A 21,719-nucleotide genomic window follows, 5' to 3' on the forward strand; every position below is an offset into this window, starting at 1 on the left:
CATGCGAAAATGGACGCTTCGCATTTTGCGACTTTACTTTGTCAACAAACCAGTGGCGAGTAATTTGTGTCTATGCACCAACCAGAGTTCAAGAAAGGCGGGATTTTTTGAGCAAATCCGTACTTTCTGCAGGTGCACGGTACATGGTACTAAAAGGAGACTTTAACTGTGTATGCTCTGCGCGAGACAGAACTAGCTCTACACCCTATCGAGATGTTAGCACAGCACTGTTGTGTGAAATGGTTAATGATTTTGGGTTAGAGGACTTATGAGAGTGTGTTGGCAGCGCGAGAGATGTGCAGTGTACGCATTTCCAAGAAACCAGCCACGCCCGCTTAAATAGGGCAAATATTTCTGCGGAATTACTGCACCCATTGTTGTGACTACAACGTGTTATCTGCCTTTCACCGATAATTGCCTAGTTTCATTTTGCCTTGTTGGCGATAAGAAAGAAAGCAAAAACAAATAATTTACGTGGAATTTATGTAAATTAAACGATAAACTGTTCGAAGATTACTTTTTTATGCAGCAAGTAAGAGAAGCAATAGAAAATATGGGTAACTCTAGCAGTAAAAAATATGCCGTCCAGTGGGAACATTTCAAACAAGAAACCAAAAGGCGAACAATCGAAAGCTCAAGTACCACTAAAAAAGAAAAATATAAGCAAAGCTTTTTACGCTCTACCTTGCAAACGACAGTTGCAGAAAAAAAACCGATCACAGGGTGCATTTAAAGATGAGATACGGGCCACAAAGGCGAAGCTTGAATCGATAAACGCGGAGCCCTATCGCAGAGGGCTCGTCAGAGCTAGAGCGGTAAGGAGGATAGCGGGTGAGCAGCCCACCAAGAGAGCTCTGGGAATGGAAAAAAGGTACGCTCGCCGTGCCGGCGGGCAAACAACTAACTGTTCACTTTCGGTTTCGCGGACACAGACTTTAGCGGATAGTTTGAACAGCTAGAAAGCGCTGCTCATGGCGACGGGCATCGGAACGGTATTTCGACGCTTTCATGCATTGTTCAGTGTTTATGTGAATATATCATTCTCTGGCTCGGTGCCCGCATGCTTTTAAACGAAAAAAATTTTTTTGTGAAATGTGATATTGCCATTTACAGTACCGTTTACAGATGGTTACAAATTGTCGGGTGGTCACATCTTGTCGAGCCACATAAAAGAGACACCTCATAAATGAAGAAATGTTTATTGCACGGCACTAAACGTAACAACAAGTTCGAATTGTCATCATTCTTTGCAATACACATATAATACTAAACAGTGGGTTATACACCCCTCAGAGGCAATACACTGTAGTGAGAGGAAAACATGTTTCCAGGAATGAAACAAAAATACACAAGTAAAGGTATCAAAATCACACGAAGGATTTATCCTCCATGGTAATTGGAAACGCAGAGAACCCGGAAGAATCACCCGTCCGCAGTTTTACTTGTATCTACGACACCCTCACACTGTGCGCGCTGTTGAAGACATACACAAATATCAACCATAACAAAATCGAGACACTGGGATACTTGAAAGTATTTACGACCACGATCTCTGCAGATAATTTCTTTTTAGATGCGACGCATCTCTCGCTCTGAGGCATGTCCCTCCTGCATCGTCGTCGCGCCGTCCGTCCGCATCCCTCCTCCGTTCTTCTCTATGGCTGCTCCGACAGCTGTGTGCAACACTTTCACTCCGGCTCATTATCATAACAGCTGCTGCGCTTGTTTTTGCGCGCGCTTTTCTGCGTTAACTGCTCCGGCGCGCGCGGTGTGCGCAAGTGCGCGCATGCGCGACTCTCCTCCGTTGTCTCCTCTCCTTCAAGCGCTGTGAATATAAAGCGGGTATCGCGCTGCGGCGGTTCAGTCAAGCGCTCGCTCTCGTTCGACTCCGCGTGACTTTATGCTTGATGCCTTCGTGCTTGACTTGATTCTTCCGATGAAGACGTGATGGAAGCAATTGCGCCCATCTTCCGCGTATAGAACACCCGCATGTAATGGAAATGCATCATATACGTTCACAACACGTTTCACGCGATTTAGAGAATCAACCCAATGGAAACACCAATTGAAGCCCCCGATGCGTCGCATCACACCAGGGTTCCCTCGCTGAAGATGGGCGTAATTTTATTGCAACAATTTCTCCAGTTAGGATGTGTAAGAAGGAAAACACTTGCACCCCATTTACCAAAAAGGCTTTGGTGGCCTTTTATTTGGTGAACTCCAGTGAGGTGTATTGCCTCTCGGCAACTTCTAATTTTCGAATTATAGACGGATTTTTCGAATTATAGACCGATTTCCATACTCCCATTATTTCCAAAATTGTTAGAGAAGGTCATATCTGCAAGATTATATCTTTCTGCGAAAAGCATTTCATATTATCCCCACGTCAGTTTGGCTTCCGTAAGGGAATGTCTTCAGAGATTGCCCTATTAACCCAAAAAGATGTCATTATCAAATCCTTTGAAATCAAGAAACTAATTATGGACATTTTTGTCGACTTCTCAAAAGCATTCGACTCGATAAACCACCGCACCCTTTCAGAAAAATTAGAGTAATATGGATTTCGTGGTGTTGCACCGAAACCATGAAATTCACATCTAACTGACAGAAAACAGTGTGTCAAATTGCTACTTTCTTCAAAAATTTGACTGCTGGATTTCCTCAAGGGAGCATACTTGGACTAATATTATTTAATTTATACATTAACGATAATGTAAACATAACAGATCAAACTTCCTTCATAATTTACGCCGATGACGCAAGCCTTTTTAACAATCTGATAACCCCAAAGAAGTGTGTTTTATTGCAAATACTACGCTAGAAAAACTAAAACGCTCTGTTAATCCTTTGCTAATCCGTAGTATGAAAACAAGAGCTGTTGTATTTACGCCACATCAGAAACATGTTAACTACAATTTTATCCTGCATATTGGTAATAATAGGATTGAAGTAGTTTCGGAAGTGAAAACTTTAGGCGTTATTCGTAACCAGCATTTACCATGGACTACGCAGGTATAGCGGGTACTGAGCAGTCTGGCAGAGATTTCTCGTATTCCGTGAAAATTTCGTCATATTTTGCCCATAAAAATGAAACATATGGCTTATAACGCGCTTTTCTCTTCCAAAATCAATTACTGTGGTTTGGTTTGGGGCACAACATCGAAGAATAATGTAGGCAACATATTCTCTATTCAAAAGAAAAAGCTTCGAAATGTTGCAAACGTTTCCTACGATATGTCATTACACGATTATTATAAGTCCATTAATATCGCACCCGTCCCACAATTGTACAATTTTATTTCGCTGGCCAGTTAAAAGGAACTTAAAAAGTAATAATACCGCATTTCTATCACTATGCAACCTGAGAAAGGTTCCTGATACCTGATATACATTTCGCAATGAAGTCACTTTCCTTTCTCTAGAACCAATCATGGGCTTATATAACATTGATAACCGTAATTCTCGACTATTAAATGACATGATTTTAGAAGGTGTTAACATAGAAGGAATTTTTATATCCGGATTAAAGCAATTTTTTATAAATTGTCATTATTTAATTGTACAGCCGGTAAAAGGCTTGTCTATAACACAGCGTACGTACTCTCAGCCCAATCCTGCCCCGCCGGAGCGGGATTTGAATAAAACTACGGCGGAATTCTGAAGTCTTAGCCCTTCGCTTTTGCATCCGACATGTTTGGAACGAGTATGTTTCGGCAGTTTTCGGATGTAGCTGGTTGAAGTTGAAATCGCTGTTATAGACAAGCGTTTTACCGGCTGTACATAAACATTGTGGTTACAAGCGTGAATAGACACGTAAATAGATGTATGTGCTCAAATTTTTGTTGCGTTTTTGCTCGGTTTTCATTTACAATTCACAGCTTTATTTAACTAAGTCGTAGACTGCTGTCACATTATTTCGCGTTAAACATGATATGGTTCATATTTCGTACATTATAGTGTTGTCTTATGTTTCAATATTTTGGGCTACTTGATTTTTTTTTTGCATACTTGATTTCTTTCTTTCTCTCCTAAATCGTCACTGCAGTAATTTGTTAGAAATATGTAAGTTAGCAGTGTTTTTACCGTTTTTTTTCTGCATTCCTGTAGCTGATGTTTTCCATTATGGCTGTTTTCAGTAACGTTACACAGTCTGTTACTCTACTGTACAAAGTGTATTTCATTCCATTAACACTGCACTCTGCCCTAGCTCACTGCCTTGTAAGGGGGGATGAGACCCAGTCAAGCTGATATAAATCAAAGCTCTTTTGGAGTTTCTTCGGAGCACAGAACTGGACAGAGTTTTGTGATTGAAAATTTTGGCCGCATCAAATGACATCATTTCGTTTTCTCATTTTTTTTCTCTTTTTTTTTCGTTTTGTTTTTCTTCTCTCATCTAGCGCAGCAAGCCAGCCCGACGGCTCGGCTAACATCGCTGGTTTTCATTAAAGTTATTCTCTCTCTCCCTCATCAGCTTTCTGTACCCTCTCCCTGGATATTTGTTTTTTGCTATATAAGACATGCAAAAATAAACTGAAACTGAAGTAGGAGTAACTGAACAAAAATCAATTTTCTTTTGGTTCCTGGCATGCAAGCAAAACAACCATGGCTCGGTCTGCAATCGTTGACAAACGTTCAGTTTCATCATCTAAACCAGCACACAACATCGTTTGCTGAATCATAGGCCAAGTTTTTTCTATTTTCAAGGCTGTCTCGTCAAACACCAAGGTGCAAACATGATCACGCTCATTCCGATCCTGCGTGCTTGTCGCAGTCGTCTGAATTACCCCAGGAATCACAGCTGGAGTCGTTTGAATATTTGCTAACCTCCGCATTAGTGACCGTTGTTCAGGCAAACTGAAAAGCGGCGCTAAAGCGGGATTCACACGACGGAGAAACCCTCTCTTTATGGCCCGCGGGACCCGCTCACGTGACCGGTTTTAGGCTCCGCCCCTCGGTGGGGATAGCACGCGGTGGCTCCGCGAAAGAAAATGCCTCCGCGTGTTTTCGCTCGACGGCGGTGGCCCTCGGCGGGGAATAAAACCTGTTCCTCGGCGCTGTCGTCTGCTACTCACTCCGCGTAGCTCCGCACCTGTGGATGCGCCGCCAGGCCGGATAATCCGGTCTCGTGCTGTTGACGTCACATATCCGTCCGCCTCCGTGAGAGGGTTCCTCCGTCGTGTGAATCCCGCTTAAAGGACGGTATGCTCTCGGACCACGGAAGTTTAAGTGGAGGGCAATTTTTTTAGCCGTACTGGGTACCCCCTTCCTTTTCCCCTCTGTCTCAAACGGATATCCGCTGACAGAAGGTTCAATGGTTGCTCCAAGACATGTGGACGGATAGCACCCAGAGCCCGTGAAATTCATGGTGGCAGCCTGGTGTTTTCCTTCTCGAGTCGTGCAATGGTCTTCCGTTAATTGAAAATCCGGGCCTGCAGTCTCTTAATCGTCGCTCTAAACTTTTTTGATTGCTGGCATCTCTGGGCTGGGACACCGCACAGAACTGAAATAGACAAAAAAGTAGACACATGGCCACTACTCGTAGGCAAATGAGTGGACGATAACACTCACCTGGATTTCTGCCCAAAGCAACACAGAGAACTGACGCGTGTTTCCTCAGGTAGCAACAGCAGTGTCCGAGCAAGGGAGACTAATTTAGAAAGCCTTTAAGATTCACCTCGGCTTCTGGAAATGTCCATGTAAACCATGTGGTATTATTAAGCTCAACAAAAACAAAACTATCCCCTGTTCTATGTCTGCACCGGTTTCACACACAATCCTGTTAACTCTTTCGTTACCGCGGGAAATTGACCAATTTTGAGAGGTCTAACAAAATATTTTTTTTGTGCTATACATATTGGTTAGGCACACATTGCAGTAACATAAAATGCAGATTATTCCACGCACTTTCCAACGACACCAGTTTTAATAATGTTTTCCTAAATAACGATTGCGAAAAAAATTATCGAATTCGAAATTTTTGTCCACGCGAGGAAGAAAATAAGAAAAAGTAAGTTGTGTATAATAAACGACTAGGAGTAGAAAAAATTTAGAATATACATTTTGTAGGTAGACATTTCAAAAACCCGTCCTAGAAAAAAAAAATGAGTTGCGCGGTACAATTTGTCAGATATCAAAGAAAATGTTAGCTCGCACGGTGCCCGTGCCATGTGGTGAAGCCCAACCACTATTTCAAATATTGCTATTTTGGATGGTTCTCTAGAAGAAATCTGGTGGTTTCACATTATTAAAGGCCCAAATTAGCCTCCACGTGATGTAAAACACCTTGTCAATGATTATGACTGGCACAATATTGAAGGCAAGCAAGCGATGTGAAAAAATCCGCTTGGAGTTGAGAACCAAACTCTTTGGTGGACGCTTGTTGACGTTCTGATGATCACTTATCAGTCAGAACTTTCATTTGCGGTTTATTATCATGTTCTGACTCACTATGGTAGCCCTGCTTGCAGGAATAAGGTACGATGCGCTAGAATCATGCTCAGCAAGCTTTCACCAAGCCGCCGTCGGGCTGTGAAGCAAGTTCAGCACTACGAGCCTACTACATTGCAGCGCCACCTAACAATTTTGAAAAGAAACAAATACAAGGCTGTTGGAGACTTCGTCAGAATAGACAGTACTACTTAGAAGTGACACTAGACCTCCGGAAATACCCTCGTATGAAAACGAAACTGGCCGTTGACCAGCTGGCGGTGTTCAAGGCCAATTGGAAGCGTTCTCCTCGCCTGAACTGATACCCGACGACTTGGTGTTATCGTTTGACTTTCAGCGGAAGCTCTTATCGCAGGAGCAAGGCGTAGATAAAGTGGAAGTGCGAGCGGAATGCTTGTTTTGAGGAGCAGTAGCGGGCAACGGAGGCGCCATGGCAAATGAGCTTGTAGTTGGGTAACTGCGTAGTAGCGCCAAATATGAATTTCGCAATGCGCAAACGAAACCGAAACTGCTGGAAACTGGTTGAAAATGTCAGGCACACTTGCTAGACATGCGGGGGACCATCAGAAATAAGCTTTGGGAGAATAAAGCTGCCCTTTGTCCGAGCCAAAGATCACTAGTGAATAGCTGGAGCCATTTTCAAGTAATTATCACCTCTCAACGCTGTCGGATTACAAAGCTGACCGCATTATTTGGTATTTGACTTGCCAGGAGCCTTTTGACAAAAAAAATATTATGGTAATGAGCCTAACCACGATCTGCATCCTTTTTTCTCAAGTGCAGCAGCCACGCCCCCTTCCTCAAAAACACACGCACCTCAGTTCGCAAAAAACGCCGTCAAAAATCTCAAAGTCGCCGGAGCGGGAAAATTTCACCTGATTATAAAAGGGCAGTGCCTAGACTAACCACTGGCCGCATTAGGTGTACGAGAAACAACTACAACATGTTGAAATAGGCAATATAAATCATCGATCATCGGTGATCGATTTGAATAGGCATGGTAACGAAAGAGAAGGCGAATGTGACGCATACTAGTACTACTTACGTTTGCTTAAGAACAAATATGGTTGTCTCAAACCAACAACAATGCTAAGCATTCCAATGTGAACTGCAAGCCCGCAAAAGAAACTATAAAATTTTCGCAGTTCCCAACGTGATGTCATGGACTTCTACATCAGAGGAATCTCGTTCTGTGCGCTCTGCCAAAACATTGTCTACCTGTATTTACCTGAAAATAAAATTATTTTTGTCGTTAAAGTAGATCACGACAGCAAAAGCATGTTACAAGTACTGCTTTACTGTCAATCTGGCAAGTTTCTTTTAAAGGCAACACTTACCATACAGAGAAGGACGCCCAGTCTCAGAACAGATGCTGAGGGTGTCCCGCAGGCAAGGATCTCGCCTGCTCACGGGAGAGCTGCAGGAGGAAGGTGCTCCCTGGAGGCTTCCTGCGTATGTGTCAGCGTATGACACACCACACAACAGTATTGGCCCACACCTGAAACCAGAAAATCGCCATCTTCCATTGAATTACCTTGCGACACGGGGACAGCAGTTGGCACAGCTATTTTCATGAGTCGTGTGCGGGCAGGATTCATCAATTCCTGTGCCGCAAAGTACTTAGAGCATATTCTGTACGACAAGTGCAGTAGGCTGGCTGGCTTTGCCTTGAGGTCATCATGTCCAGTGTAGGCCACCCACGCCGTTAACCTGCATACGTGATTAAGAGAACAGGACACAAGTTGCTTGCAATGACAGATGCCCTGCTTCCAGTCTAAACAGCATTTTGGCACATTCGTTTGAGCACTCAAAAAAAGAAAGTTCACTACAAGAAGAACCCAAGTACTGCATCCACCACGTATTACTTATATGCAAGATAAAGTCTTGTCTTATTGTACCCAGCGGTCGTGCAGTTGCGCTATTAGCAACGCTGAAAATATGCATTCCTTGTTAATTCCGCAAGAGCGTTAGAAACATTTTTAATGGAACTTGGGGATTGTTTGGGATAACAACACGACCATGCAGTCGCTACAGCCTGAGTGATGGTCTTTTTGTACCTAAGCAGGTAAACCGCGAGCAAGAAATGAAGGTAATACAAAGCCCAAACGCCCCTGTTGTCCAGCGGGATTCGAAAGAAATGCATTCCGGGACCGCGCGAGCGTGTGCCTTGCCACCGTGCGGGCACTACGGCACACAGCAGTGAGTGCCGTATCGATGACCGCCAGAGGCCACGGGCTAAAAAACGTGGAAATAACGCACAGTGGTGCTCACAGAATGGGTGCATCATGCGCAATGCGTCCTTTCTGAAACCAAAAAATAACTAGAGGATAACTTGGTAGCGTACGTTAGCACGGACGGCACTGCAGAGCGCCACGGCATATTAGATAATAGCAGCAGATAACTAGACATGCCTAGGTAGTAGCATAATCTAACTCAGCGTGCGGCTCACGTGTTTTAAGTGCAGCACGTACGCGGCACGCGAACGCCGCGTGCGACGACGGGCGCGTACCACTGACACTTCAGCACTTGCGCTAGCACCACAGCTTCCCTAAAATGTTTTTATCTTCAGCTAAGAGACATGATCACTCAGACATTCCCAGTGCATTTTCTAAGCTACTATCATCAAGACTCAAAACCCGCAATGCCTAATTTCACTATGCAATGCTCGCCACGTTTCGAGTACCAAGAAACGTAAATACGATATCCCGCGCCAGCACTTTCAAGAAATGCCTCACCGCTTGTTCAGGACAAAAAAACTGATGCCGTGAAGCGCCAGTGGATTCTTTATCCAAGAGGAGTTAGAAAGAGGTCCAAAAACGCACGTGAAAACCGCTAAAAACGCTGCCAAAAGAGACACATCAGGAGAAATGGCGGCGGCTTCTTGTGGCTTGACTTTGTATCGTGCACAAAGAAGCGAAGAAAATGTACATTCACATCCATTAAACTTGTTACACAGATAAAAGTGTGTATTCTAATGAGTAACAAAATTTTAACTATAAAATGTTGTGTGTTAGCTTAATTTCAAAATTTTTTATCACTTGCGCGAACTGCCGGAAGGTCTAACAGTCAGGCCATTCGGCCGGGATTTGCCCACGTGTCCTTTCTTCTATTTTTTTCTTTCTATTCGCCAAGAATGCCAGTTGCACCGGAGGTTAAAACGTTTTTCCTTAAGCTACACACCAGCACTCTCCTTGTTAAGACATGGAGGCAAGCAAAGGGTCTCTTTATGCCGTGGGGGAACATTGTTGGTTGTGCGAAAAACGGGAAACGATTGAACACGTTTTCATTGATTGTTGGGACGGGGTTTTCTTCTTGAATATGCTGCAACGAACGCTGAAAAAAAGAACTTCCCATCGACGCGCACGGTATTCGGTATTTGTCCGTTCAAAACGAAGATGGTATGTGATTCGATTTAATCACGCTACTGGGCCTGCACATTGTATGGCGGTGTCGGGTGGCAGTCCGGTACTCCGACATTCCTGTCCGGGACTATTTCCAAGCGGTCTCCTTCATTGAAGTTGTTAAGGCACAAGTTGATGTACCAGACTGGCTGTCACTGGTGGGAAAGCTAACATACATGAAAATATTTTAGCCACCAGCGCTGTACCTCAAAGTGGATATAGTGATTTTATCATTGAGTTCAACTTTATTTTGTTTGTGCTACTGATTGTGTTTGTACTATCGGAACATGTATGGAAAAAAAGGACGAGGATCGCTCAATCGTGTAGACGCTGGTTTTACAACGACAGGAACACAGGCTCGATTCCGACCTCGGGAAGCGTTTTTTGTTTCTTTCCAATTTCTGCACACGTTGTTGTTCCCCGCCGCTGCTAACCCGCACCCCTCGAGCGTTTGGGGTGGCCCACTTGCTGTATGCGGCCGGTTTGACGGCGTCCCGGGTACGATTCCCGGGACCTCCCTGTCTAGAATTTTTTTTATTGTTTCCGGGTTTTTTGGAGCTACGGACGGATTCGTGTCGGCCAAAACAGCTCCATTGAAACGCGCCTCCGGTACACCTTGCGTTTCGATGCGGCGCTCGATCCGCTGCACGCGAGCGGCGGCCCGAGCTCCTCCTCCTCGGTAAGGCCCCTGCATTCTCCTCGGGCGTTCGTGGCACCGCGCAGCGAGCAGTTCAAGAACTAGACACATCAGCTCTTGCGATAACCACCGGCATCCCCCGAAGCCTGTACCGCTTGTGACCGACACCGAATAAGAAATGCTCGAATACGCCTCATGTAGCAACTTCAACGAGTGTCTGAGGAACCGTTTAAATGGCGTTGTAAGCTACGACCCGCTTTATAAAGATCCTGCCCATGCTCGCTTATTCCACGTGCAAAATTTGCTATTGCTTGTCTGCCTTTTTTTTTAGTTCTTTCCGACGCCAATGCACGCGCTTTCGCGGCATTTAATCCCCACTTTTCAGTAGCACGCGTTTGCTCGGCCTGCCGTCGCTCTTATTTTGTCCTTTTCTCAGTATGTTGGGCGTAGTTCTTGCGGATGCTCCCTGGGGGAATCGCACACCTTCTTGGGCCGGAGAGATGAGTTTTAGCGCGAAATTGTTAATTAGCTAGGTTGACGAAAGGAGGCACCCGTCTGGCGTCCACCAAACGAGCACACATCCGGATATCGTCTGCAAAAAGTGTCCGCAGCTGCTCAACCTTTGCTAATGCGTTCCGTATCATTCCATGTGTTTCATAGCGCGCGTACACCGCAAAGAATAAAACACACGAGAACTATTGAGCACGTTCTGTTCCATAGCATGGACCAGAAAAAATAAACACGAAGAAGCACCTCGAGCACTGTTTCATGCGGTGCATCAGAAAAAAAAAAACAAAGAGAGAGAGAGAGAGAGAGAGAGAGAGAGAGAGAGAGAGAGAGAGAAACTCGGCGCGCGGTTGTCCTTCAGCTTCTGTGGAGGCAGTGCCGCAGCAGTATGGGTAGGGATTCTGAAAAACAAGCAGTTGCAGTGAGTTTTATGTCGTGGTTGTGGGCTATAGCCGACATCGGCAAAAAGCCCGGTGACAAACCTGGCAAACCAGACGTTTTCGCTAAATAACATGCTGAAAGATCCTGTGCAACTTTCTTAACAGCGGAGCTGTTGGACCAGCAGCAAGTTCGCAATTGCAGGAAAAAATACCGAGAAAATACAGAGCGTGTGAGTGCGTGCCTCGCAGCGACCGCCGAGCGTTCCCGGCACGGGCAATGGTATACCAGAAACGCAAAAAAAAAAAAAAAAAAAACACTGGCAAAAACCTCGACGAGCGAGAAATGCCGAGCACTCCTGAGCGCGGGCCCCGCGGCGACTGCCGAGTCCCCGGCTCGCGCAGTAGCTTTAGCAACAACAACAACAAAAAAAAAGAACAAAAATTCCACCGCTGTCGTCAAACGCTAGCAAGCAATGCTTGGCATGAGAAACGCGGCCATATCGATGCATATGACGATGACTACTACTAGCACAGCGCAGAGCCACGACAGAAAATGTAAATAAACAATTTGAAACTGGCACAATTGCGTGGTGATGTGTCCTTCAGTGCTCAGGGATAAAGAAATCCTGCAGCTTCGCTATGGTTCAAGCCTTGCGTGACTTTTGCATCGCACTTTCAGCCAGCATATCGTACTTGATTGTCGTTGTTGCGTACAGCTGAGAAAGGCCGGTAGCCGCACGGGAAAGGCAATTTCTTTTTACCAGGATCCCTTCGCTTTATTTCTGTAGCACTGCCTGGAAAAGATACCCCGAAGATAACTGCGGTTCTCCTAGCATGCATTGAACGGGGACGACTGCCATACCCAACTTTGACATTTGTTCAGCTTGCAAGATTCCCCGATGGAGCTCCTGCAGGCGTGGCTCCAGTTGTGGTTAAACGGCCGCAGTCGTTGAAGGGGCTGTTGCCGATTACTGTTCCCTTCGCTGGGAAAGCGTTCTGTTTCCGCGCAAGAATGACGCCGCTTGCACGCGCGGAATGGGCCTGCATGTGGGAGGGGCTTCATACGAAATGCAAGCCTTCGCTGTGAACTTCTGCACCTTCACAGACAAGCTTCGCGTAAAAAGAAAGCTGCTCTGCGTAAATCCCAAGCCTGTAAGTTTTCCCAATCTATAAAGGAACAGAAATGCTCGAAAATCAAGAATGCTAGTCGAGCAGGCGGATATGGCCGCTTGTAATTTACTTGTGTACGGTGACGTTTGCCTGTAAAATCGTAAAATCTCTGCGGTGGCCAGTGTTATAGGTACCGATCAGTAGAATCGGTATTGATTGGGACGACCGCTACATTCTGTGTGAGCAGTCACACTGAGAGGGAAGCGAGTTTGGGGATCCAATTTGGCACCACCTGATGCCGTCCCGTTGAAAAATTGTCTTTACCCTGCGCCTACCTGGCTTGCTTAGCTGCACCCAACAAATGCAATCGCGTGCGATTTGTTCACTGAAAGTATGATGCAAACGTATCACTTGATTGATTGATTGTGGTGTTTAACGCGCCGACGCAACGTAGGCGATGAGGCGCGCCGTAGTGGAGGGCTCCGGATTAATTTTGACCACCTGGGGATCTTTAACGTGCGCCGAAATCTCGAACACACGGGCGTTTTTGCTTTTCGCCGCAAACGTATCACTGGACCCTCTTTCGCAAGACGGTTTTCTTTTTTTGGCTAGGTTTGTTGCCGAGCCTCCTACCTAAGTCGACCATAACCTGCACCTCGCAATCAGACTCACTGCAGCTACTTTTTCAAGAATCACTATTCATGCTGCGGCCCCACTGCCTCGGTACCTTACGGCCAACCAATACTGCGTGGGAAATTCCCGATGCACGCTAGTATTTTTTTGTTATACTCGTGCTATGCGTCAATAGCCATTTGCAATTGACCGCGCGCCAAGCGTTTCCTCCGGTTCTTTATTTTGCTTTTGGTGCACTATAGGAAACTATGCGCGCAAAGTGCTCCTTGAGTTCATTTTTCTGTTCCTTGTTAGTGAACAAAATGCGCGGAGTATTTTCTTACTGCGAAGCAGTGTACCTCTAACCAGCGAAAGAAATTTTTGTGACCGCGTCAGCAGAAAACCCTCAGACTACGCGAAAAAATATTCTAGGCTGGCTATACTCACGCTACCACAAAAAAAAAAATCTACTGGCACCTTCAGGGATCGAACCTGGGCCCGAAGAGAGGCGAAGCGACAACCCGTCTTTTTTTCAAATCTTTATTGCCTAACTTGGCATAACAGAAAAGTTACATGCTCAACCTGTTAGGTTGATATTAATAACATCCTGCCATGCTTTAAGCAAGCAGTTAACATTTGTCCACTTTCATAGCATTCAAATCATTCATGATTCGCACGACATCATCATCACACCCCTGTGTGGGGTAGACTTCTCTAAGCTTACACACGCTTTCCTTGAAATAATTACCCAGAGTCATCGTCTCCTCGTTATTGTTTCGCACAGCCATTCTGCTCCTCCATACGGCATGAAGGCCGACTAAGCCCGTCGTCACGCCGACTAAGCTGCGTAAACACGTGGAGACGGGGAGACAGACGGTGGTTTGCATTCAGTATCTAGGGAGAGGGAGGCTGCTTTTTGGAGGCGACACATGTAACAAGAGTGAGGGGAGGCAGTGAGAGAGATGATGCCATTCCGCGCGCACCACCATCCTCCGCAGTACTCCTCTCTGTTTTCTTTCTGCCGTCGCAGCTGCGTTCAGACGCCGCCTCCGTGACAGCCAGGTAAAGGCTTGAAGAGTCTCTGATTTGACTCTTTGTAGAGCCACGTGTGTGAATTCAAGTGACTTCGCGTGGGTTATCGTTGCGCTTGTCGTTTACAGCTTCGCAGTCCAACCACCTTCAAAGCGTGTAGTGGTGTCATTTTTTTATTCCTTCGAATGTACGCGCGCTATCAAACGCGGTGAATGCCATTGAACACGTTAGCAAAGGGTTAGCAGCTGTGGTCAGTTCTTTTGCTGACGATATCCGCGTGAGTGCGCGTTCGGTGGACGTTGTCCGGATGCGTGCCTTCGCCAGACTAGCCAACTAAACATTTCGCATTAAAAAACCCATTTCAGCACACCGCCAGTCACACAGAAGGTGTGCACCTCCCCTAATGTGAATCGGCAAAAACAGAGTACAACGGACCTAGCGAAAGACGAAATAACAATATAATGGCAGGCCGAGCAAACGCGCATGCAGCTGATAAATGGGGATTAAATGCATCCGGTGCAGTGGCGTCGGAAAGAACTAACGAAAAACAAACAAACAAGCAATAATAAATTTGGCACGCAGAATCGGCGCGCGTAGGCAGGTCACTATTTATAATGCCGGTCGTGCTTAAACCACATTTCTGAGCGGAAACAGAAGGACTCGCAACTGTTTGTTTTTTTCTTACACTTATCACCATCGAAGTGCATTTCCGATGACGCGAGGGTGTTGTGTCGTGGGTAAAGAAGGGGCCTCACCTACAGGAAAGAGGAGGAGATAGCCTTTATTACATCAGGAAGACGCTAGGTCAAGTGGGGAAAGAGGGAGTAGAGGGTGGGATATTCGTAGCCTGAGTCATCCTGAAAATAAACCGTTCAAGTTGAAGCTGGTTGGCTCCTAACGAAGGCCGGAAGAGGCCACGTGGGGGAGGAGAGCAGGCTCACGGCTCTAAACTGATTGATTGATTGTAGGGTTTTACGCGCCGACGCAACGGAGGCGATGAGGCGCGCCGTAGTGGAGGGCTCCGGATTAATTTTGACCACCTGGGGATCTTTAACGTGCGCCGAAATCTCGTACACACGGGCGTTTTTGCTTTTCGCCTCCATCAGAAAAGCGGCCGCCGCGGCCGGGAATCGAATCCGCGACCTCGTGCTCAGCAGCGCAACGCCTTAGCCACTGAGCCACCGCGGCGGTCGGCTCTAAACTAGAGTAGTGCGCAATTAAAGTCAGCGTGGAGGGTTCCAGTGTTCGAGGGTCGATGTATGAGGAGGACGCATTTGGAGGAGGGTTGAAGTTTCTGTAACGCGTAAATTTCGGACAGTGCCGAATTAGGTGCTGGAGATTGGCGGGTGGGAGGGAGGCGCAGAAGGGACATCGAGGCGGCAGGGATGGGGTGTACCATTTACGGAATGTCTCTGGGGTTAAGCTAGCATTGGCAAAATAGTTGTTCAGAAAAATTTCGGCTGATCTTGGGAGTGGAGGCAGAGCAGATAAAAAGCCGGTTGGAGTGAGGGTCTTGAGGCGGTCTTTTTTGTCTTTTTTGTACCGTAGAATCTGTATGGCTGGGGGTAATGGCTCAGGAGGCGGAGGAGCCAAGTCGGGTAGCAGCGGAGGACTGGAGTGGGCTGCCTGGTTCCCCGGTGAGGACTCCTCGTGTCCAGGCGACCAGTCGATGCGAAGATGGATGCCGCTAGATTTTAGGATGGAGATCTGATGCAAGATTTTGTTGTCAATTGGATTGGTCGATGTGGGACTTTTTAGTGTCTTTAAGGCTTCGAATGAGTCCGTCAGGATGCGTATTTATGAAGGGACGGAGGAGTGAAAGTCGAACATGAGGAAATCGATGGCTTGAATGATGGCATGGAGTTCCGCTTCCAGAATGGTAGCACATGGAATATCAAGGGTTCGTTTGCCTTGGATGGAGGGGAGATCACGTGATGCCCATGCGGTGCCAACAAGTGGAATAGCTATGCTTGCGCCGGTGTAAATATCAATTTCGTGGGGGCGTTTACTGTTCCGGAGGGCGTTGATGCGGACTGCGCGCACGGGGTGGGCATTACGCGCGACGGGATGGGTAGCCGTAGAGTCCGTGACAGAAGGGTGGTTCCAGGGAGCCAAAGGCGGTGGGATGTCGTTGGGTTGTAACGGCTTCAGATTATCCCAGGCGATGATGTAGACACCTTGATGAGTTAATGAGTGTTTATGAAGGGATTGATGTACCGTGCTCTTGAATGATATTTTCTAAAGGGAGAAGAGCAACTGCAGCTTGCAGGTTCTCAAGACGGTAATGTTTGGGTAGTCCACTGATGGTGCGAAGGGTGGCTCTGTGCAGATTTTGAAGTATTCACATGTGCGTTTTGTTAAGTCGTAGGATTGTACTGCGTAAGTTATAGTACCAATGGCGACAGCTTGTGCTAATGTTTGGGTCGCCTTCTGGCCTGCTCCACCAAATTTGTTCGACAGGCGACGTAAGGCATGTTGGATTGTTTTACATTTAGGTTTGAGTTGTTGTAGCCATATTGACGGGCTATTTTTGTGTCCGATTGGGATTCCGATTAAACGCATGGGTTGGAAACTAGCGGTTATAGGGGTACCGGCGAGAAGAAGAGTTAGAGGATTATAGTGCGTAGGGGGTTTGTGGCCAAATACGAGTAAGAATTCGGTTTTTTCAGGGGCCAATTCAAGAACAAGAGGGGCCAAGGAGCATTCAAGGCTATTTGCTGCGGCTTGTAGTTCGGTTTCCATGTCTTCCGGGCATGAAAATTCGGCTTATTCAGTCCATGTGGTTACGTCATCACCATATATTGTGAAGCGGGCAGTAGCAGAGTCATGCTCGAGATTTCGAGCTACCCTCGTCATGGCGAGGTTAAACAGGATCGGAGAAAGTATGGATACCTGAGGTACCACGTGGTCAAGGTAGTATGTGCGAGGAGTGCAGCCTGGGTGAGATCCTTGAATTCGTATTGGACGAGCGTTCAGGAAGTTGCGGATCCAGATTTGAGCCCAGGCGCCTGGGTAGGCGTGTGCCAGCTCTTCTAGTTGGCGGATTGGCTGACGCGATCAAAAGCCTTGCGTATGTCCACTGCTAGTATCAGGTCGGTGGGAGAGTAGTTATGATGGGGGCTATTTATCACAGGGCGTAATAGCCAGAGGCTATCGTGAGTGCTCAAGTGTGGGCGGAAGCCAGTATGCGCAGGGTGAAAGTATGGCTGTGGTAATGGGTCATACGGTTATTTATGAGCCGTTCTATGAGTTTGCAGAACACAGGAGTGAGCGAGATGGGGCGGAGGTTTGTGAGGTCAGTTGGGCCAGTACCAGGCTTCTTGGGTTTGGGAATAGGGAAGATGAGAGTTAACTTAAGAGGTTCAGGAACTTCACCAGTTTCCCAGCAGCGGTTAACATGGTCAAGTAAGACAACAAGGGAAGTCCGGCAAGTTGCGGAGGTGTTTCCAAGTTACACATTCATGTCCAGGGGCAGATTTGGGTTTACCTTGATGAATGGCCGTGTGAAGTTCATTGAAGGTGAAGGGAAGTCGAGGTCGTCCTGTGGCGAGGAAATAGGTATGTATGGAAGAGGGGGAGGAGGGAGGGAGGGGGAGGAAGAGGGGAGGAGAATATCATGCTCAACGGTGACAGGGTCTTTCGTGAGAGTGAGAGTAGAAAAGATGGGAAGTCGCTGTTTTTTCTTAGGACCAAGACATTGGTGGATCTTCCAAAGAGCACGAAGACCTTTTCCAGGACTGAGCGTTGCACAGAGATTATTCCAGTGGTTATGAGAAAGGTGACGTTGGTATGACGTGATGAGTTTATACTGGCGGGGGATGCGCACAACGATTGAATGGCGTTTGCCGGTAGTTCGGTACAATTATGTGAGAAAGTGTACTTTTTTCCAGAGGTTTGTGAGGTAGCACTCGATTTCTTCGGTGGCTGCTTGGGTACCAGTTCGAGTGAGATTCGCAAAATCGTCGAATGAGGTGGGAGGGTCTTTTTGATCTATATGTTCGCGGGAAATGTCCCAGTCAAGTCGTGATAGGGTTTGCTTGGTACGCGTTTTCTTGCCATGAAACGTTAAAAGGAGGGGGAAGGGATCGCTACCCCAGGTTGTAGAGTATGGGGACCAGCCCTTGATGAGACCGGGCGTTGCCAAAGTGAGGTCCGGCGTGGTGTCTTTCTGAACTTTATGAAGGCCAATTGTTGTCTTTTGAAATGGTTCATTGATGAGAATGAAATTGTGGATATCCATGGTGTCGGCGAGAGAGCTTCCTCGAGCAGAGGTGTGGCTGTAACCCCATTGAGGGTGAGGGGCGTTGAAGTCACCACCAACTAGTATTGGAATATTTGGGTGATGGGTGATGAGAGCCGGGATCCAGGCAAACTCGGAGGAGCGTGAGCTACTCTCGATAGGTTTATAGTATGCTGAGACCAGAATAATTTTGCGGCCAGTAGGGAGGCGTGTGAGAGCTGCAACGACTTCGTGATTACAGGACGAGAACTCAGGGAGGACGATCGGTGAGGTCGCGATATGAGACTGTACAAGAATGGCGGCATACCCTGGGGTGATAGCTGATTTACTTTGCAGCGACCACGTGTTAGTTGAGTGATTGATGGGTTTGTGTGTGCAACGTAACCAGTGATGCTCGGAATTCCGTGTGTTTCTTGGAAATAAATGTAGGCTGGGTTGGTTTAATCTTCATCAGTAAAGTAGTGAGTTGGAGCTAGAAGCTTCGGCAGTTCCATTGCAGTGCAGTTATTGGAGCAGTCATGAGACAACTGCGGACGCGGAGGTGGGATCTTTCTCGGGGGCTCTTTGGATGGGTCAATGGGCGGAAGGCGAGTAATGACTTGCTGTATAAGTTGGCGAAGTTGATTCGCATGCGTGTCGATGTAGGCTGGCGTGTTTTTGCAATCTTCCTGTCGGGCGAGTCGTTCTTGATGGATGTCAGTACGTATACTTTGTAGTACTTGGGTAAGTTGGGGGTCCATTTTAGATTTGGAGGTAGGAATTCTTTTTGTACTAGGGCATCTAGTGCGCCTTGTGGATGAAGGGGGTGTCGAAGTGGGCGGTTGGGAGGAGGGTGGTTGGGAGGGCGAAGGTCTAGGTTGTTGGACTCGTTTAAGTTTCATGATTTCAGCCTTGACTTGCTGGTTTTCCGCACGAAGGGCATTCAGTTCAGCGAGGATATGGGCCATATTGCTCTCAGAGTTTTTCAAGTGAGGATTATTTTTGGGCTCATTTGTAATGCTTTGGGTAGTAGGAAGACGGGGGAACCAAATGTCTTTTTGCTGCACAAGATCCGCCCAAGAGACGCCATTGGGGCGGTCCTTGGAAGGGGTTTTGTTGGGTGGCGTGGGAACTTTTCCGGGGCAGGTGGGGTTCAGTGCAATGTGGCCCAACTCGTCGCAAACGACGCAGTAAATGGTGGGTCCACAGTCTCTTGTGTCGGGATGAATTTTCAAGAATTGCGATGAACTGCTGGGGAAGGACAATGTCGAGACATATGCCCGATGTTATGACAGTTAAAACAGGCCATGCGACGCGGTTGATATGGTGACACTTTGATTATGGCCATATAGTATTTGACCACTTTTGCGATAGTTGGAGAGTCGAACGTTAAGACTGCTCTACTGGAGCGGCCAAGGCGGTGACATGCAATGATTTTGGCTTGTTCACAGCGAAGCCATTTCAAAATTTCTTCATTTGTTTCATTGTGCTCAACTTCAATTACACCTCTAGACGTGTTGGGCCGATACGGGACAGTTTGATTGCGATTGGAATGGTGACTGAAGAGCCGCTCTGGAGGAAATGTAACTGAGTAGCCGATAAGAGACGTTGCGTGTGGGAATCGTCGTAGATGGTGATGTAAAGACAGTTACCGAGTGTGTCGTAGCGGTGGGAAGCTAGTTCGGCAAGATGAGGGTTTGGTGCAGCTGTGCCAATTAATTAGTTGGGCCAAGGCATGTTTGGGAATCTCATTGACGCTGATTTTAGCGAGCGGTCTGAGCACTAGCAGCGAGCGTGGCCTACTCACCCGATCAGTTTTGTTCACGGTTCTACTGTTGGAAGAGGTTGGCCGAGTCCATGAAGCACGGTCATTGAGAGGGCCGAGTTGAGAGTCCGTTTTTGGGGAGTGCGGATAAGCTTCAACTGAGCTGGGAACACTTGGCGGGTGTTGGACGTCGTCTTACATACACACATCTTCACATGCCGTAGTTGGGTCGCTATGGGACGCGGTTCGATGGGTGGTAGATGAAGTGCTTGGTTGTGTAGAGGTGCAGAACACTGTTGGAGGGACAGTCACATTCTGGGTGGGTGGCGGCGAAGCCGTGGTCAGTGGGGACAGCGTGGTAATGACAAGCGTTGTAGAGGCAGGAAGTTGAAGCGACGCCGGCTGCAAGTCCAGCACAGGGGGCCGCAGTAGCGCCGGCGGCGCTGACATGATAGGTGCGAGGCCAAAGGCAGCAGTGGCGGTGATGGGACTAAATAAAGCCCCGTGGATCAACGAAACTGGGGAAATTGGGTATTAAAAAGAAGCGGGGCGCTTCGCAAGCAACGGGGTATCACTAAAAAGAAGGTGGGTGGTAGCGAACACGGTTTAAAAGCCGTTGAAGCAGGAGCCGATACGCAACTCTTCGTCGTCGTCTTTTTCCTGCAAGAAATAAGCTATTGTTTCTCACTCTTACGGCTGCGAAGCGTAAAACGAAAACAAGCTGCTACGGCAGTTTCTAATTATCCACGCCATACGCACAAGCACATTTCGCTTGGTATAAACGTAAAACGCAACCATATGGAAATAACGGGAGAGAGAGAGAGAGAGACAGAAGGCGGCTGTCTCTTCAATTCCTTCGCGTGTTTCTTCCGTCTCATCTCGCGCACGGCTACCGACAGGAGAACAAATCTCACGCCGCCCAGCATTGCCTCATTTTCTTTTTCTCCCGGGCCGTCTTTCTGCTTTGCGTTTCCTCCCGAATCTCCCCGTTTTCCTTTCCGCGCTGCGGATGGCGGCGGCGGCACACGGAGAGGAGGAAAGGGGCCACGAACGACACAGCCTGAAAGAAGAGACCTGTCGGCGTGGCGGTGCTATTATTCGCAAAAATTGCGCAAGCTGGCGAACCAGAGGGCAAGAGGGAACGGCGGAAGTGGGAGGTGGCGAGCGAGGAAAAAAAGAATGCGGCACTAGCACCCGGATGAGCAGCGAGGGATGGCGGGAGGCAGCAGAAGAGGAGTAGGCGAAGCAAGCAGGGAACAAACGCTCGAATGGGCAAAGGAAGGAACGTCGATGGCAGCCTCCTAATCCCGCCGGCAACTTGAGACTTCCTGGCGGAAGACCCCGGAATAATGCTGTCGGCCCACGGACTGCTCCGGATATTACGGGCTCGCGGGCCCTCGGGCTGCGAATCTACCACGCCGCCGTGCACGGTGCGCAAGAAGCTCCTTCGCCCTGCTTCTCGTCCTGATTGGGACGGCATCGAAACGGGCTGCTTGGGGGGAGTCCGGGGGGCCGTACATGTCGAGAGACTGAGACGGAGGCGGATGATGAGCGCTCGCCAACAGCGCTCGGAACCCAGAGCGAGTGCGGCCTCGGTTTTCCGCATACA

At 47.6% G+C, this 21,719-nt stretch overlaps 1 protein-coding gene across 2 annotated transcripts in view; it reads left to right on the plus strand.

Annotated features, from left to right (window-relative positions):
• LOC144170858 (neural cell adhesion molecule 1-like) overlaps positions 1 to 21,719 on the plus strand; it is an 871,116-nt gene that overhangs the window by 194,861 nt on the left and 654,536 nt on the right. The window lies entirely within an intron of this gene.

The sequence above is a fragment of the Haemaphysalis longicornis genome, unplaced genomic scaffold (assembly GCF_048455015.1).
Source record: "Haemaphysalis longicornis isolate Haplotype H1 unplaced genomic scaffold, Haemaphysalis longicornis Haplotype H1 scaffold_2, whole genome shotgun sequence".
Taxonomy (NCBI): Eukaryota; Metazoa; Arthropoda; class Arachnida; order Ixodida; family Ixodidae; genus Haemaphysalis; species Haemaphysalis longicornis.